The 19574-nt window shown below is 35.1% G+C and overlaps 1 protein-coding gene and 1 pseudogene across 1 annotated transcript in view; one reads left to right on the plus strand and one right to left on the minus strand.

Annotated features, from left to right (window-relative positions):
* The first annotated feature begins 2527 nt into the window (after positions 1-2527).
* The window catches only part of HDX (highly divergent homeobox), a 213577-nt gene continuing 196530 nt past the window's right edge, over positions 2528-19574 (plus strand). Inside the window, exon 1 of the mRNA XM_061136026.1 lies at positions 2528-2622. The gene's annotated coding sequence lies outside the window, so the exon portion shown is untranslated. The remainder of the gene's footprint in view (positions 2623-19574) is intronic.
* On the minus strand, positions 15551-15647 carry LOC133053287 (U6 spliceosomal RNA; annotated as a pseudogene).

A 19574-nucleotide genomic window follows, 5' to 3' on the forward strand; every position in this document is an offset into this window, starting at 1 on the left:
CTTTGTAAAGAATGTTTTAACTGATGTTAAGAGAAAGTATTAAAGAAGGACAATAGAAGATTATAGGAAATCATGTAAGATGCTTTTGTATTTTCTCTATTCAAGCTAGAAGTGATAGTGTATTTGGTAGAGTAGGAAAAGAGGAAGTAAAGTGTGCTCATATTTGGAGCATATTTTGAAGGTACAGCATACAGAATTTACTGATGTCTTGGATATTAAGTGTGAGGGGAAAAGAAGAATGATCAACTACAAAAAAAAATTACCTCTTTTTGTACTCTGGTTTATAAATTTTTCAAGGGTAAGGAAGCTGCCACTTTTCTTTCAAATCACTTCAGTTCAAGGTATACAGTAGGTACTTAATGAACATGTTAACTCGTCATAGGTAGCTCATCTCTAAATTCTCCACTTCCACTCTTATTATTCCTTATTTAAAATATCTCAACTTCAATTATTTCTCTTCATTTATGCTCTTAACATCCTGATCTAGACTCAAGTAATCCAGAACCTGGATTACTACTACAACTATCTAACTGATCTCTGTCACAACAGCCTACCCCCAATCTGATTCAAACAGCAAAATGATGACTGACAGATCACTTGAAAAATCTTTCAGTCATTCTTTCAAAAGCTGCTTACTGATTTGTCTACTTTGTGTCCAGGACTCTTCTAGTTGCCATGGATATAATAATAAAACAGACATAGAAGCTCACCCTTGTGAAGCCTATATTTGCAATAACTAAAATATATAGAGTATATTAGCAATAAGTGCTATGAGGAAAAATTTAAAAAGGAAGGGGTATAGGTATGTAGGTATAGGGAGTGTGGAAAAGATAGAAATTTGAAATATGGTTGTGTAACCTCTTTAAATTTTAAAGAAATTACTTTGAAAGAAGTTACATATAATTAATACATTTTAAAGAGGTTACATTTGAGCAGAGATGTGAATCAAGTAAGGGACCAAGTCCTAAAAAGATCAGAGGGAACAATAGTACAAGGGCCCTGATGATGTCAGGAGCTTAATTTGTTTGAGAAATGAAGAAAACGCTGTGTGACTGGCAAGTGAGTTAGTGGTAGAGTGGCAGGAAAGAAGGCCAGAGAGATGGGAAAAGCCGGATCATTTAAGACATTGGAGTTAATTTGTATTTTGTAGCATATGTGAATGGAAGCCATTGGATAATCTGGAGCTGGTTATGATCTGACTTTTGTTGTAAGAAACACTTAAACTGCTCTATAGATTGACTATAAAAGTTTGAAGTACCTTGCCCTAAGGCGCTTGGTAGCTTTTAATAAGATCAAAGTTCTCTGCCTACATTCAAAGGCTTTAATATCAATCTACCTTATCTCCCACTGGTTCCCAAAATATGCCCTCTGTTTGTGAGGCTGATTTCATCATGGACCTCCTGTATGTATGTATACACACACACACACATATATACACACACATATATATGTATATGTATATATATATATTCATATATTTATATTTATATATATTTATATATACACATATATTTTCCTACTTTTGCCTATTTCTTCCCCTTTAAGACAATGTTTTCCATCCTTTCTTATCCCCCATTCAACAATCAGTTCACTGTTCAGTACAACACAGAATGCTTCCACAACTATCCTCACCTCACTGATCCTTTCAGTCATTAAATGATGTAACTCTTGTCTGTCCTTTATGACTGAACAACATGGTCATGTACTTTACTGTATTGTTGTGAAAGCTTAATGTGTGCTAGTCATACTGTATCTATGAATGGTAAGTTCTATAATGGCAGAAGATCAATGAATTCTGTATCTCTAGTGGCAATATCGCTCAGCATATTTTGGGAGTGTATCAAGCGTGTTAACTAAGGTAACATATAGCTTGAGGGTTTGTTTGTTTTTTTTTCCTGTTATGGTATAATGGTGATTACTCAAACTTCCAACAAAACAGATATTAAGGTTAGGTGAACAGAAACGATAATTTTAATATCTTCAGTTGTCAGACTCAACAGAAGACATTAACCAATACACTCACTCTTGGGCTTGTTTTAACAATACACAAACTCTAAAGGCTCAATGGACACCTTGATTTCGGTAATATTTTTCTGAATGTTCAATACATTTGTCAGTTGAACACTGACCACAAAGAATATATATATTTCTGTATGTGATCATTTGATTTTGGCAGCGTGCAACAATTCTGCTGCAAGCGAATCTCAACTTGGAAGACCAGGCAGGACCTGCTCAAATGGCTGGCATATAACTACTATAGTCACAGGGATGCTGGGCGTTCACTTCTACTCAGGAAGCCAGAGGTACTGAGAGACTTGACTTCGGATGTAGCTGATATGTGCGGGGAGAGGCAGCCCCACTGCAGGCAGCTATCTCTCCTCCCCCCTACCCACTCTTGGGTTCTGGGCTGAGGCCAGGGACTGTCCAGAGCTGATCTCGGGCTCCCATTGGCCGCTGTCTTTTGTGACGTCACGATCATGATGAGAATTGATGATCGGACACGCTGATTTCATTGTCTGAGGAGGCAGTGAAGACCCAGGAAAAATCTCGCTGAATACGCCTGCCCCAGAACTGCCTTGATCTGGGATCTTCTTTCCTTCCTGTGACCGCACCACGCCCGAGGTAAGCACCCTGCATGTGTGGGTGTGAAAGGTGAAGGAGGGCGAACAAGGCGCCGAGCTAATGCTCTGCCCAGTGCCAGGCACGGAGGTTCAGCGGCCTAAAAAGGCTGCCAACAGACTGGTGCGGCTTTTGGGAAACCAACTGCTTCTATCCTCCGAGTGAAGCCTAGAGGCAGCATGAGGTTAAAAAAGAGCTGATGAAAGGGATACAGTAGACACTGGCAGAAAGCGAAGGATCTTGCTCCGAGAAAGGGCGACATTTGGGACGCGCTTCTGGCCCCAGAGTAAGAGGAAGTGGCGCCTCTGTCTCGGAAGAAAGGAAAGAGGTGAATTCTACCACTTCTAGATTTCACTGGACTGCAGATTTCGCACAGCCCTACTCAAACGCGCAGAAGGTGCTGCGCCTGCGCAATAACCACCTTTGTGGGGCGGGAGCTGGGGTGTGGGTGGGTGAGGAGTTCCTGGCTAGGAGAATAGGCTTAGAATTTGCGCATGCGCTTTTTTCTTTATCTGGAGGGGGTGGGGCTGAGGTCTGTCTGAGCAGAATTTGGGAAGGGTTGGTAAATTGGCCTTGTAATGTTTCAAGCGATAATTGATGGAAAGAATCTATCAGTTACTTTGCAAGAGCATATCCAGCCCCAAGTGGGCCTGAGAATTTTAGGACGGCAAATTCTTAATCTTCACTAATCGGATTTAGAATAATGGAAAGAACTCGGAGAGGAGTTTGGAATAGAAATTACTGAGATGAGAAACCATTTGGAGAAAACACTAATTATTCAAGTGAATCAAACTTTTAGTCTTCAAGGAACTCTGATTAGGTGTGCCACTCAGTAATGTTTGATACTTAAACTGTTTGGAGAGACTAAAAATATAAACAAAAATCCTTACCTGTCTCTTTTTTCCTTCTTGAAAAAGTCTCTTATAAAGCTTTGGTCTCTGTTTCAGGCTTGGTGTTAAGTCCTTTTCCCTTCTTCCTCTGTGCCACTGTTAGAACCAAGGTCAAATCTTATTTTGAGAGACACTTGTCCAACTTCCCTTCTTTGGGAGGGACTATATTACTCAGCAAACATGAGGAACAATCCTGCCTATCTGCCTTTGTTCTGTCCTTGGTGGATAAACTGTATAGTAGTGTTAATACTTCTGCTCCACGGTCAGATCATGAACTCCTAACTATTTTACAAAGAAATCTGGATTTTTCCCCATTTCTCATAGTTAAGGGGTTATCAAGTCCTGGTGAGTTTTCCTTTGAAAGTCTCTTCTACCATTTTCCCCTTATTTTGCAGTCGAAACTCTCATCACTATCCATTCAGTCATTCCAGGAGCCTCCTACCCAGCCTTCTAATTCATCCTGACAGGCTAATGACTTAAGCACTTCCTTCAACAAATCATTTTTCTTCACCAAAATATTATTGGCTCCTTATTTTCTATTGTTCAAAGCCCAGATATACTTGGATTGCAAAGAGCTTCCTAATCTCACTTAATTGTACCACAGGAATATTATCTTTATTTCTCAGTGCACTACTCTCCCTAATGAGCCCTGAACAATCTACCTACAGAATTTTGCTCCTTGTACCATTACCACTCCCTTCACCTAGGATGCTCTCACTTTGTCTAATCAAATCTTACCTGCTTTGAAAGCTCAACTTAAGTTACACCTCTTATAAGTACCTCCTAAATATAATCCAACTCTTATTAAGCTCACCTTTTCTAGAACTCCTATGTCAGTTCTTACATTTGCCACTTTTCTTATAGCCTGCTTTCATTTTGTGTGTGTATATGTGTTAGACCAGGTTCCTCAACTGGATTTTATATCTGTTCTTAAGAGTTGGTACCATGCCATCTACCATGTATTTCTTTATCCAAGGCACCTGGATGACTATTTGAACTATCTATTGCTATATGGTCTTTGTTTTCCAATTTCTTGGGAAATGAAGTAATATAGTTATAAAGAACTGTATGTACGTGGAAACTTATTCATCATTGGTCAAGCAAGGAACCCTCCAGTGACTGAATAAACCTGAATATGAGTCAAAGAAAATGCAATACAGACATCTCTATATGTTGGGTGGCCTGTGAATATATTTTGTCTTCATAAGACCAAAGGAACATTATCCCAGAAGTAGTTCTGTCTGTAATTTTCTCAGTTTGAAAAATACTAAGACATTTTCCTATTTCTGTGTTTCTCTTTGGTAACATTGCTTTATGCATTTCTTTTAAATATACCAATTATTCACTCTTTTTATTGCAAGATATCTTGCATTTGCTGCTTTACATTGACTGTCACTGATAGTTTTTATCTTGAATCAGAGCTAATCATTGTGATGGTTTCCATAATTTCTATTTTATAACGTTTCAACTGTCACTTTCCTACTCCTTGGGCTTCAAATTGCATTGTTTCATGGACTTCAATTTTATTTGAATGAAAGTGACTGTGGTTTAATACAGAGGCTTTCTATAGATTTTACTTTGCTGCTTCACTTTGAGGCACCATCTCAAAATCATATCAAGGTTTGAGGTTGAGGAATATGCATGAAAAGCAGTCCAAAGTGCATTATTATAACCTGTAAACTTGAAAACTATTGTGAAGTAAACTATAAATATTTTTAAAGTATTTAATTAATTTTGCTTTTAAAATTGTACTCCCAGAGGGAATTATGTTTTTTTGTAGTAGTGTATTTTTTTATGTTTTCATGTATTTTTGTGATCCCCAACAGGATAAAAATATTTGAATTGTTGATTTTGATTTTACTGTAGAGTCTGATAAACATGAAACTAGCGGTGTCTGAATACACTGTATCTAGCATAGTGATTTCGAAGTAAACTGTGAAAATTCTAGAGATATATGTTCTGCATACAAAGGAAATTGGAGAGGTTAGTATATTCAGAAACTGTCACTGACAACTGTGACCTTTCTAGCCTCTATAATATTTCAAGACAATAAACTGAAACCTGTCTATGCAAATGGAATCATTTTTGTGCCAACAAGTAGCTAAATTGCCTGGATTAACCAGCAATCCAGGTACATAACAGCTGAACAATTAACATTATACTGTGTCAGTCAAATGCTATTTTATGCCAATCAAATGCTATAATTTACATTTGACATCGGTAAAGAAATTTACAACAGCAGATGTCTTACCTTCTTGATCTATCATTTTTCATGAGATTTATCTCCAATTGGGTTGATCCTTAGAATCTTTAAATGTGTTATTTTGTAGAGAGGCAAAAATTAAGGAAAATATTTTCTTAGCTGTTCTTCCCTTGGAATTGGGGGAAATTTACTTTAAGGTTCTTAATACATCCATGGAAACATGTAAATTACATGCCCTGTGTAGGCACTTTTCTCAAGTAGACAAGCATTTGTGTATGGTGCTTGCCCAAAATCATACAAGTAGTAAGTGGCAGAGCCAGTATTTCAAAGCAAGCATCATTCTAGAGGCTTCACTCTTAACTACTAGGTTCTAGATTGGAGAGCTAGAGTGAGGCCAAACTTCATTTATTGTTTTTAAACATTGTGTGTAAAATTTCTCCAAACTTATCTCTCTTTATGATTCTGTAATGCCTGTGACATATTCCTTTCTCTCTCAGTGGAAATGAAACTTTTTTTAACAGATAGGCTGAGTTTTAAGAGAAGGGATCTTTGTTTTGACTCCAGTGGCTTCAATGGCAGAAAGCATATAGACCCATACATTATTTTTCCAACTGTCAAGTACCGAGCAGTGGTGAAAGTATTTCTTCACTGAGTTTTGTGAAAGGACAGATAGAGGTGTTTTCTCCTACAGTAATACATTGCTTTATATATTATACTTTCTTATTTGGCTAGCTTGGTCTACCTATTGTGTCTTTTATGGATGAAATTTGTTGTTTAGTCGCTAAGTCATGTCTGACTATTTGCAATCCCATGGACTTCCCTGTCCTTCACTATCTCCTGGAGTTTGCTTAAACTCACGTCCGTTGAGTCATTGATACCATGTAACCATCTCATCCTCTGTCGCTCCCTTCTCCTCTTGCCCTCAGTCTTTCCCAGCAGCAGGGTATTTTTCAATGGATCAGCTCTTCACAACAGGTGGCCAAAATATTGGAGCTTCAGCTTCAGCACCATTCCTTCCAATGAATATTCAGGATTGATTTCCTTTAGGATTGACTGGTCTGATCTCCTTGTTGTCCAAGGAAATCTCAAGAGTCTTATACAGCACCACAGTTTGAAAGCATTAATTCTTTGGTGCTCAGTCTTCTTTGTCTCACATTCATACATGACTACTGGAAAAACCATAACTTTGATATACAGACCTTTGTCAGGAAAGTGATGTCTCTGATTTTTGATACAGTGTCTAGATTTGTCATAGTTATTTTTCCAAGGAGCAAGTGTCTTTTAATTCTGTGGTTGCAGTCACTATCTGAATTGATTTTGGAGCCCAGAAAAATTAAATCTGACACTGTTTCCACATTTTTCCCATCTGTTTGCCATGAAGTGATGGGGCCAGGTGCCATGATCTTCATTTTTTGATTGTTGAGTTTTAAGCCAGCTTTTTCACTTTTCTCTTTCACCTTCATCAAGGGGCTTTTTAGTTCTTCTTCACTTTCTGCCATTAAAGTGATATCATCTGCATATCTGAGGTTGTTGATATTTCTCCCCACAATCTCAATTCCAGCTTGTTCTTTATCCAGCCTCGCATTTTGCATGATGTACCCTGCACATCAGTTAAATAAGCAAGGTGACAGTATACACCCTTGATGTACTCTTTTCCCAATTTTGAACCAGTTCATTTTTTCATGTCCAGTTCTAACTGTTGCTTCTTGACCTGCATACAGTTTTCTCAAGGAGGCAGGTAATGTGGTTTGGTATTCCCACCTCATTAAGAATATTCTGCAGTTTGTTGTGATCCACACAGTCAAAGACTCTAGTGTAGTCAATGAAGCAGAAGTAGATTGTTTTTGTTGTTGTTGTTGGAAATCCCTTGCTTTTTCTATGATCCAGTGTATGTTGACAATTTGATCTCTGGTTCCTCTGCCTTTTCTAAATCGAGCTTGTACATCTGGAAGTTCACAGTTCATGTATTGCTGAAACCTAGCTTGAAGGATTTTGACCATTACCTTGCTGACTTGTGAAATGAGTGCAATTATATGGTAATTTGAATACTCGTTGTCATTGCCTTTCTTTGGGATTGGAATGAAAACTGAGTTTTTCCAGGCCTGTGGCCACTGCACGTTTTCCAAATTTGCTGGCATAATGAGTGCAGCACTAAAACAGCATCATTTTTTAGGATTTGAAATAGCTCAGCTGGAATTCCATCACCTCCACTGGCTTTGTTTGTAGTAAAGGTTCCTAAGTGCCCCCTGACTTCACAGTCCAGCATGTCTGGCTCTTGGTGAGTGACCACACCATCATGGTTATTTGGGTCATGTAAATCTTTTTTTTTGTACAGTTCTTCTGTGTGTTCTTGCCACCTTTTCTTAATCTCTTCTGTTGCTGTTAGGTCCTTGCATTTTTGTCCCTTATTGTGCCTAGCTTTGCATGAAATGTTTCCTTGGTATCTCCGGTTTTCTTAAAGAGATCTCTAGTCTTTCCTATTTTACTGTATTCTCTTCTTTCTTGCATTGTTCACTTAAAAAGGCTGTCTAATCTCTCCTTGATATTCTCTGGAACTCTGCATTCAGTTGGGAATATATTTCCCTTTCTCCACAGTATGAAGTGGATGAAATAGCTATGCCAGTTAGGAGAGTAATTATCTGAGACTCATTCTCTGAGTAGCTTTTCCCATTCAGAAACCGATTGCTTGTTGTGTTGAAATCCCCTCAACAGAGAAACAATTGGAAAAGATCTAAGTAATTGTAAAATGTGGTAGAAGAAATATATTCTATATTAATGGGCAGTATTACATTAGGTATAGAATGTTCAGCCCTGAATCATCCTCACTATTCTAAGACAACATGAAGGTATTAAAATTTTAATATGCATGTGTTATGAAAATAATCAGTCAAGCATTTTAATTAGAACTTAGAGGCTCACTCTTATCTCCAGTGAATACTTAAGAGATGTTAAAAATCAGTTTGAGTTGTTTTTTTTTTTTCCCAACTAGGAGTGCTTAATGTAGACAGAACTCAGTGTTCATTGTCATTTGGAGCCAGTTTACTTTTCTGGTAGGGTTTGGTGCTTCTGTGTCTATTAAATCCTTGCTATTCAAAGTGTGTTCCATGGAATAGTAGCATGGGCATCACTTGGAAACTTCTTAGAATATTGCTGAATCTCTGGCTCCACCCAAGACCTTCTGAATCAGAATCTGCATTTTAATAAGATCCCTGGGTGATTCCCATGCATGTCAAAGTCTAAAGTGAAATATGAAATCCTGTACAACCTAAACTTTTAAGAGCTGATAATCATAGAAAAAAATGAACTTCCTTTTGTCCATTTTCACATGTGTTAAGTGATATATAATCAAAGTATTGTCTGTTTAATATGCATCAGTTTTTCTCCATTCTAGAGTCAGCATTATCTCATTGAGAAGATAGCTACACCCATGTGATGGGTAAAATTGTTAAAAGTCTGAAAAAATACATTTACTTTGTTGATAGTAATGACTTTACTATTGACATGTTATTTACCCTACTTGCTTGACTTGTCAACAGTGTTACAGAAGAGTGTAGCTTTATTGGGGTCACTGTCACTAATATCTTCAAGAGGAACTGTATTAGTTTTCTATTTGCTCCTGTAATAAATTACCACAAAGACAGTGACTTTAAACTACATATGTATTATCTAACAGTTCTGGTGGTTAATGGTCTGAAACAGGTCTCACTGGGTGAAAATCATGATGTCAACAGGGCTTTCTTTTCTGGAAGTTTTAAGGAAGAATATATTTACTTATCCTTTCTAGCTTCTAGGAGCTATCCACATTTCTTAGCATGCGGTCCTCTTTCATCTTCAAAGTCAGCAATGACTGATCACATCTTTCACATTGCATCACTCTGACATTCTTCTGCCTCCTTCTTTCAGATTTAAAGATAACTGTGATTACACTAGGCCCACTAAAATAATCTAGGATAGTCTCTTTACTTTAAGGTCAACTGATTATCAGCCTTAATTCCTTCTGCAACTTTAATTCACTTTTCCCATGGAGCATAAAATATTCACAGATTCCAGGAATTGGGATACAGAGGGGTAAGGGTCTGCACAGGAAATGATGGCCTTTTGGGCTGATAAAGGAAGCCAGCATCTAATCTTGTTATTGGGAGAAGCAATTAGTCAGTACTAAGGGAGAATGCCATGTAAACAGGAAGATGGCCATTTACAAGCCAAGGAGAGAGGCCTACAACCCATCCTTCCCTCACTGTCCTCATAAGCAACCAACCCTACCAACACCTTGATTTCAGATATCTAGACTTTAGAACTGCGAAACAATAAATTTCTGTTTAAGCCACCCAGTTTTTGATACTTTGTTATAGCAGCCCTAGCAAACTGATATAGTCAAGATAGTCCTTTAGTTGATATCTAAGTTGATATCATCCTCAAAATCACTTATTTAGTAATTTTGTGTTTTATAATATGCTAAGTATTGGATAAAGTGAATTAGACATCAAAGTGTTTATAATATACACTAGGCATTTTTTGTGAAACAAAGAAAAATATTACATGCCTGGCCCTGAGTTTATTCAGCTGTGAAATGAGGGCACAATCTTCATAATACCTAGCTTAAAAATATATGATTCTATTTATTAATTAAATTTTAATCCTATTAAATTAATATATTAATAAAAAGTATTAAGTGCAGTCAAAATTATGTTAATGTTCTCTTCAGCAAACAGTATTTTAATAATTACCATTCTTGCCATCCATTGCCCATTTTCTAACTCTCACCTTTAAAGAGAAGCAATAAAGATGTTATTGAGAAATGCCGTTCTTTTGACTCTCTTGACCGCTTTGAAATTAAGATACGTTCAGAACACAGTACATTAATACCACTATAATATGCAAATATATGCTTAAGAAATACATTTTAAGTGAATAAATTAAAGTGTTTGTGATAATACACTTATATATTGGCAACGTTTGAGAGCAGTGACTTGGAGAGGAAAGGATTACTTTGCAAAAAGTTTTGCTCTGATTTCTCACTCTGCAAAATACATTAAAGCAATATGTGTTCTCAAAATTCACAGGTGAAGCTATACTTTCTAAATAGCCTTGAGAGTATTTTTGCAAATTGTTATCAAGTTACCTGAATTAAATTAGCTGTAAAATAACAATTGCTTAATATGATCATGATCAAACCTTGGATAATATAGTCAATATGTTCAGATATGGTCTGATTAACACCAATGAATATAATTGTGATGAAATACCCAGCAGCACCTTTGTTATGTAACAGTCTGTTGTGCTTCATATCCAGGTGAAAAATATGACTATGCAGGAGAAATGCAGTGCCAACAAAATCATTAGGGGTTACTATATATCCCATTCTTCAAGCATACATACATCCATGATTTGGCTATAGCATAAGTTTTCTATCTTAATGTCATAGGCTTAACATAGGGTAGTGTCTCTGAAATTGCAGTCTGCAGATCATAGGGTGTCCAAGGACATGTTCTTAGGGGTCTGCAAGTTTTATGAAGATTTTTAAATTTGAGGGTTTTATTTCACTGATAATCTTGAAAAGAAAACCCATAAGATGCATGTATTCACTCACACACAGAGTCTTTCTACCAGGTATAGTGACAAAGCTGCTTTTTTTATAGTTATAAATCACAATTAAATACATTTGATGGAATGAGTTAAGTACATTAAGACAGAGTTCCTCAGAGACCCAAAGGTAGATTTGGACAATGTAGGAAAGATTTTGTTTTTGGTTTTGTTTTCCTCTTTAAAAAAAAAAAAAAAAGACTTTACCTGTGACTCTCAGCTTTGAGTTGCACTCCATGAGTCTTTTAAACTATTATACAGTTTCTTAGTCTATTCAAATTATTTGTAGGGATAAATTTATGCTTCCACTGTTCAATGAATTAAAAGTGTGTGTGTGTGTTGTTTCAACACTATACATGTTACAGATGGTGTGCTTTGAGAAATCTTCCTCCAAATTCCCTGAAGAATAGGATGCATATTTTTATCCTCAAAGCCTTTGCAGTTTTTGCAGTAAAATCAGAAATTGAAATATAAGAAAATCAAATAATTCATCTCTTTGCTTCTAGGTAAAACTACCCTTAAGTCTTAATATACACTATGTAAATTTGATTCAAAAAACATTAAAAAACTATCTAGTTTAAGTGAGTAAATATGGCTTCAACATTTTAAAAACAAGTTGTAATTACCTATGAAAACTTTTGCCAAGAGTGGGAAGGAGTTAAGAAAGAGTAGGATGGATTTATGTACATGATAAGAAAAGGCTGAGAGAGAACTAAAAAGGATAAATTCATAGTACAATGAAATTCAAGAGACATATTATTTTGATATAATGAGTTATTAATTAATAATTACTTTTGCAGTGTGCAACTATGAGAAATTTTATAAAGCTCTCCTCAATAGTAAATTAAAATGCAATCTGCATTTAAAAATCTTAATTTAGAATGTTAATTACTAGATGTTAGTGGCCAGGGCTTATGGCAATGGCATCACTATCATGAATTGGTGAAAGATAGAAATGATTTACTTGCACAATTTGCTTGGAGCTAGAAATGTAAAAATGAATAGAAATGAGTCAACAAATATATATGGATCAAGGTAGTGTTTAACTCATTGGGAGATTCTATGTAACAATGGTCACATAGTCTGTATGACTGTATGTAAGTAGAGCTGAAGAAAACAGGAAATCCGTTTTCCAGTTGAGGCACTGTTTATGCTTCTGTTGTCCAACAGGTTATCTGTTTGAAATTGATCTTTTTTACTTTGTTATGAGTTTTGATATCTGAGTGTATTGGTAAGGTATTTGTAGTTTAAAAATATTTTATTATTTGTGTTAAAAGCAGCAGCATTAAAAGCTAACAAAGTATTAAAATCGATGAAATATCTGAGATCTAACATATCTACTTGCCAATAATTTTTTGAACATTTACATGTGGCTATAGAGCTATGTCAGTGTAGATATATCCTTTCATCTGTTTATATGAATAATATATACATAATATTGTCTTGGAATTTGCACCCATGCCACTATGAATATATATTTAACTTTTATGTAACTGGATAATATTAACATCAATTGTAGAGAATTTTAAAGTGCTCTTTAAAATGAAACTAGTGTACAATTTCTTCATGCCCTGAGAAAATTATATAGACTGTTGTTAAAATTTCCTGTTCATATGTCTATCTTAGTGATAGAGGCCAATTATATCTCTGTTAAAATGGAAGAAAAGAGATGTGTACAATGCATTTCAGTAGTTATAGCCCAATAAACAAATAAAGAATATCCTTTCATAGTCTTTAAATAGATGCAATGCCTGTTACCTGACTTCATGCTTAGAAGATGATGAAATTTTTTTTGTGATATTTGCAAATTCTGATAAGTTAATTATAAAATAGCTAAAAAGAAAACTGCTATTAGTAAAAATGAGGATCATTAAATGTAAATGATAGATTAAAGTGAGAGCTTCTGAGAACAGATTTGCCATAGCAATTCTTTTGCATGTATTCAAATTTCATTAAGTTCAAAGTGTCAGTTCATTATTGCATATTTAATAAAATTTGTTAAATAAATCACTATTTAACAACTTAGTTTTTAATAGAATTCCACTGTAATATAATATCCTTTAATTTTCAACATTAAATTTACATTAAAAATTATACAGGGACATCTTTGTCATCAACTCAATGGACATGAGTTTGAGCAAACTCTGGGAAATAATGAAGGACAGGGAATTCTGGTGTTCTGCTATCCATGGGGTTTCAAAGAGTTGGACATGACTGAGCAACTGAACAGCAACAAATCTACATACATGGATGCCATGCTTGTTGGTGTTGTGCTTAATTTTTGCATTCTCCTAAATTTTAAAAGATCAAACTCTCATTACACAGAAGATCCAAATTGCAATTCTAGAGACAAATGTAAAACTACTATGGAAGCAACCTAGATGTCCATCAGTAGATGAATAGATAAAGAAGTTGGAATATTAAAGTAATTAGCCTCCAACTAATAAAAACAAATGGAAAAAAATAAATAAATACTCAGTCGTAAAATGAATGCATTTGAGTCAGTTGCAGTGAGACGGATGAACCTAAAGTCTGTTGTACAGAGTGAAGTAAGTGAGAAACAGAAAAACAAATTTCATATATTAATGCATATATATGGAATCTAGAAAAATGGTGCTGATGAACTTATTTGCAGGGCAGGAACAGAGATGCAGACATGGAGAACAGACTAGACATAGTGGGAGAAGGAGAGGTGGGACGAATTGAAAGAGTATCATTGACAATATACACTACCGTTTGTAAAATAGATAGCCAGTGAGAAGCTGCTCTATGGGCACAAGGAGCTTGACCCAGTGCTCTGTGAAAACCTAGAGGCATGGGTTGGGGTGGGGGATAGGGGGGAGGTTCAGGAGGAAGAAGATTTATATGTACTTGTGGCTGATTCATGTTGTTGTATGGCAGAATCCAACACAATATTGTAAATCAATTATCCTCCAATTAAAAATAAATAAAAACATAAAAAATACTAATGGACCATTAATTTTCTGCCTATAAAGTCAACCACCTAAAGTAAATGGACATATTCTTTGAAAGACAGAACTTATCAAATCTTGTTTGAGAAGAACTACAATAACTGAACACTTTATTAAATAAATTGAATTTACCATTAAAATTCTTCCTTTGAAGAACTTCCCTGGTGGTCCAGAGGTTAAGACTCTGCACTTCCAATGCAAGGGATGTGGGTCTGGTCCCTGGGCAGGGAAGTTCCATATATCACATGACACGGCCAAAAATAGAAAGAAAAGGGGGGAAAAAAAAACTTTGAATTACTGCACTAGTGAATTAACTCTACAAAACACATAAGAATGATAAAATTTTACAGATTCAAGATCCCTTGAGACAAGTTAAACTCAAAGGAAATCATGACCAGACATTATAATCAAATTGCTAAAAGTCAAAAGTATTGTCTTGAAAACAGCTGGAGCAAATCAAAATATATAGGGAAACAAAGATTTGAAAATGACCATGAATTTCTCCCTGTGCAAGGATGACATGTAAACTCATGAAGTGTTCCATATTTTAGACTCTCCTGTAGCTCAAATGGTAAAGAATCTGGCTATGATGCAGGAGATCTGGGTTTGATCCCTGGGGTGGGAAGATCCTCTGGAGAAGGGAATTGCAACCCACTCCAGTATTCTTGCCTGGAGAATCCCATGAACATAAAAGCCTGGTGGGCTACAGTCCAGGGGTTCACAAAGAGTCGGACACGACTGAGTGACTAACACACACACAATGAATTTCTCATGACAAATCATAGACACCAGAGTCAGTGAAAAAAGCACTTCAAAAATATATAAAGATATGTACCCCAAAAGCCAATGAATTAAACTATTCCAAAAACATTTTCAGATAACAAAAAAGAAACTGAGAAAAGGGAAATAGAACAAAAAGTCAGAAGGATCAACAGAAAACAGTTATTAAAATAATATGCCTAAATCCATCCATATTAGTAATTATATTAAATACAAGTGATCTAAACACACTAGCTTAAAGACATATTGTCATACTGAATGTTTTTATAGTTTACTTGTATAATTTTTAATTGTCTGTGTCCCTTTATCACAGTATCAGTTCCAGGAGATTCTTCTCCTCACTTCTGTATCTCCAGTGCATAGACCAGAACCTGACCTATAACCTGGGCTATAACCTGGCATATAATGTATTTCATTCATTCTAACAAGCACAATTTTCCCTATATACTAAGACTCATCCAAATGTTAGGGGGTTTATAGTAAAAAATATTAGAGCTGACCATAAAAATATGGAATGCTTCATGAATTTGCATGTCATTCTTGCCATGCTAATCTTCTTTGTATTGTTGCAATTTTAATATATGTACTGCTGAAGTGAGCAGCATATTGGATTTTTAAAGCTCAACTGTACCATACATATAGGAAAACTATGTGTAAAGACATAAGTTAAAGGTAAAATGATAAAAAAATTATATTCACTAACAGAATATTCAAAACAAAGCTGAAGTATATCCTTCAGTGTCAGACAAATCAAAATATAGAAGAAGGAATAGTATGAGGAATAAAGAGGGTATATTACATAATGAATAAATGATCAATTTACCAAAAGGATGTAACAATATTAGTTGTGTATGTTCCTAACAAAACATCTTCAAAATACATAAAGTAAAACTAATACAATTAAAAGTTGAAACAGACAAGTGCACAATTATACTTGGAGACTTCACCATTCCTCTTTCAGTAATTGATAGAACAAGTAGTCAGAAAATCAGTATAGATACAGAAAATCTGAGCAACATTATTAACCAACATGAACTAATTGACATTATTAGAACTGCATTTCCAACAACAGCCAAAGATATATTCCTTGCAAAATGTACATGGAATATTCTTTAAAATAAATCATATTCTGCTTGGGCCATAAGACAAATTGTAAAGAGCTTAAAACAGTTGAAACAAGTACACTAAACTGGAAATCAATAACAAAGATATCTGGAAAATACTTAAATATTTTAAACAATAAATGGGAAAATCAGTATTTTGAACTGAATGATGATTAAAATACATCATGTCATCATAGTTTTGCTTTGCATTTGCCTGACACTTAATGATCTTTAAAATATTTCAAATACTTGTTGGCCGTTTGTATGTATTTTTCAGGGAAATATCTGTTTAAGCCCTTTGCTCACTTTTAATTGGATAATTAGTTATTTTTGCTATTGAGTTTTAGGAGTTCCTTACATATTTTGGAAATTAACCCTTACCAGATATATGGTTTCAAATATCTACTTTCATTCTGTAGGTTGTGTTTTCATTTACTTGATTGTTCTTTGCTAGGCAGAATTTTTTAGTATGATGTAATCCCACTTGTCTATGTTTGCTTTTGTTGCCTGTACTTTTGGTGATATAACCAAGAAATCATTTTCAAGACCAGTGTCCAGAAACTTTTTTGCTGTGTTTTCTTCTAGGAGTTTTACAGTTTCAGGTCTTGTGTTTAAGCTTTTTTTTTTTTGTTTGTTTGTTTTAGTTGATTTCTGTGTGTGTTTATGGTATTAAACCTGTTAGAATGCCTATTATTAAACAACCAAAAGATAAAAAGTATTGGCAAAGCTGTCGAGAAATTGGAACCCTTGTACATTGTTGGTGGGATGTAGATTAATGTTCAGCAACTATGGCAAACAATATGGAGATTCCCGAAAAAGAATAAAAATAGAATTACCATATGATTTAGCAATCCCACATCTGGGTATATAGTCATCTTTTTGTTTCCATGGATTTGGAACCCAGGGATAGGTTGATATAGAGAGTCAATTATAATGGATTTGAGTATCCTTGGATTTTTGTTATCTGTGGGGGTTCCTGGAACCAATCTCCTGCAGATAGCAAGGGGCAACTATATCCAAAAATATTAGAATCAGGATCTTGAAGAGATAGCTGCACAACCATATTTATTGCAGCACTAGTCAAAATAGACACAATATGGAAATAACCAAGTGTCTATCAACAGATGAATAAATAAAATGTAATATATACATACAATGGGATGTTACTCAGTCCTTAAAGAGAAGGAAATTTTGCCATTTGCAACAACATGAATGAACCTGAAGGACATTAAAGTGAAACAAGCTAGTCACAGGACAAATACTGCATGATTCCACTTAAGTGAAGTATCTAAAATAGTCAGAAACAGAGAATGCAATGGCGGATGCCAGGAATGGAGGGTGAAGAAAATGGGAAGTTGTTATTCAATGGGTAGTTAGTTTCAGTTATGCCAAATTAATAAATTATAGAGATCTGTTTTAGAACATTATACCTATTGTTTACAATACAGTATTGTACACCATGAACATGAATTTGAGCAAACTTCAGAAGACAGTAGAGGATAGAGGAGCCTGATGTGCTACAGTCCATGGGGTTGCAAAGAGTCAGACGTGACTTAGTGATTGAACAACAATAACAATGTTGTCCACTTAAAAATTTGTTAACAGGGTAGGTCTCATGTTAAGTGTTCTTGTTACAGAACAAATACACAATGAAACACAAGGGGTGTTGGAAATGTTGACAACTTTGATTATGGTAAAGGTATTACTGGTTTTTGTTTAAGACTAAACTCATCAATTTGTAGACACTGAATATTATGCAGCTTTTGTACATCAGATATACCTCAGTAAGGTTGTTAAAAAATACAGACTATTAAAATTTGTAGAATGCAGCCAAAGTACTACTTAGAAGTAAATTTATAGCATTAATTGCTTATAATTAGAAAAGGAGAAAGGTCAAAAAAAAAAAAAAACAGATCTATAATCTAAGTTCCCATCTTAAGAAACTAAAAAAAAAAGAAAAAGAAAAAGAAAACAAAGAAGACCAAATTAATTCCAAATAAAACAGAAAGAAAGTAATGGTAAGAGCAGAGATCAGTGTAAATGAAGACAGAAAAACAATAGACAAAAGTCAGTGAAATGCAAAGCTAATTATTTCAGAAGATTGATAAAGGTGATAAACCTCTTGTCAAACTGACCAAACAAAATAAACAAATTTCCAATATCAAGAAGAAGAGTACATCACAATACCCTACAAATATTAAACAGATCATAAAAATATAGTCTATAAGAAACTTTGCACCTTTAAATTCAGCAACTTAGATAAAATGACCAATTTTTTGAAAGACAGAAACTACCCAAACTCAATCAAGAAGAGCTAGAGAATCTTAATAATATAGAAATGTAATGCATAGGTTAAAACTTTCCAACAAAGAAAGTTCCATGCACAGATGGCTTCATTGGTAATTTCTAAAAAAGATTTAAATGCAAATAATTCTATATAAACTCTTCTAGAACATGTAAGTAGAGAAGGAACACTTCCTAACTTATTACTCTGTACCAAACCTAATACAACTGAAGAAAATCACAAACATCCCTCGTGAATGCAAACTCACAACTTTTAACAAAATATTTATAAATCAAAAAATATATAAAAGCAATACATCACCACCAAATGGGATTTATTCCAGGAACAGAAGAGTGGCTCAACATTTGAAAATCAATCAGCATAACTTACCATATCAAGAATGTAAAGAACAGAACAATATCTATACAATTATCTCAATAGATGCAGGAAAAAGTATTTGACAAAATGCAATATCCATTGAATATAATGATGATAGTAACATTGCTGTTGTTCAGTCACTCAATCGTGTCCGACACTTTGTGACGCCATGGACTGCAGCACACCAGGTTTCAAGGTCCATCATCAAATCCGGAATTTACTTGAACTCATGTCCATCAAGTCAGTGATGCCATCCAACCATCTCATGCTCTGTTGTCGCCTTCTCCTCCCGCCTTCAATCTTTCCCAGCATCAGAGTCTTTTCCAATAAGTCAGCTCTTCACATCAGGTGGCCAAAGTATTGGAGTTTCAGCTTCAGTAACAATTCTTCCAATGAATATTCAGGATTGATTTCCTTTAGGATTGACTGGTTGGATCTCCTTGCAGTCCAAGGGACTCTCAAGAGTCTTCTCCAACACCACAGTTCAAAAGCATCAATTCTTTGGCGCTCAGCTTTCTTTACAGTCCACCTTTCACATCCATACATGACTACTAGAAAACCATAGCTTTGAATAGATGGACTTTTGTTGGCAAAGTTATGTCTCTGTTTTGTATTATGCTGTCTAGATTGGTCATAGCTTTTCTTCCAAGGAGCAAGTGTCTTTTAATTTCATGGCTGCAGTCACCATCTGCAGTGATTTTGGAGACCAATAAAATAAAGTCTCTCACTGTTTCCATTGTTTTCCCATCTATTTGCCATGAA

This window comes from Dama dama, chromosome X, assembly GCF_033118175.1.
Source record: "Dama dama isolate Ldn47 chromosome X, ASM3311817v1, whole genome shotgun sequence".
Classification (NCBI taxonomy): Eukaryota; Metazoa; Chordata; class Mammalia; order Artiodactyla; family Cervidae; genus Dama; species Dama dama.